Consider the following 642-nt stretch of genomic DNA (forward strand, 5'->3'; position numbering starts at 1 on the left):
CTAGGTATTAGTAAGCAGATTCATCTCACATCTGGAATTAAATTCCCAAAATGCATTTAAGCCATTACTCACTCGGGTGTCCAAATCTACTCCAGTTTGTCAATCCAATGACCACCTGATCCCTCTTGAGGGTGTGAGGAAGGCCAACCAGCAGTTGCAATTTTATTCTAGTGTTGATGCCCATAACCTTTCCTACATAGTTTTTACTTCTGAAACATCTAACATTACCAAGCAGTCTACCAACCCACATCTCCCTGTACACCATCTATTACAACATTAAGATCCTGAACGAATGTTTTTGTGCTCCCTACCACAATACCCCTGAGCCCTAGTGGTGCAGTGGTTAAAGCTCTCGGCTTTAACCAAAAGGTCAGTGGTTCAAACCCACCAGCAGCTCCATGGGAGAAAGATGTGGCAGTCTGCTTCCATAAAGATTTACAGCCTTGCTGAGGGCTGTGGGGACCATGGTCTCAGGGAACATCTAGCTCAACTGGCATAACACGGTTTATGAAGAAAATGTTCTACATTCTACCTTGGTGAGTAGTGTCTGACGTCTTAAAAGCCTGTGAGCAGCCATCTAAGATACTCCACTGGTCTCACCCCTTCGGGAGCAAGGGAGAATGAAGAAAACAAGATACAAGG

The sequence above is a fragment of the Trichechus manatus genome, unplaced genomic scaffold (genome assembly GCF_000243295.1).
Source record: "Trichechus manatus latirostris isolate Lorelei unplaced genomic scaffold, TriManLat1.0 scaffold00016, whole genome shotgun sequence".
Taxonomy (NCBI): Eukaryota; Metazoa; Chordata; class Mammalia; order Sirenia; family Trichechidae; genus Trichechus; species Trichechus manatus.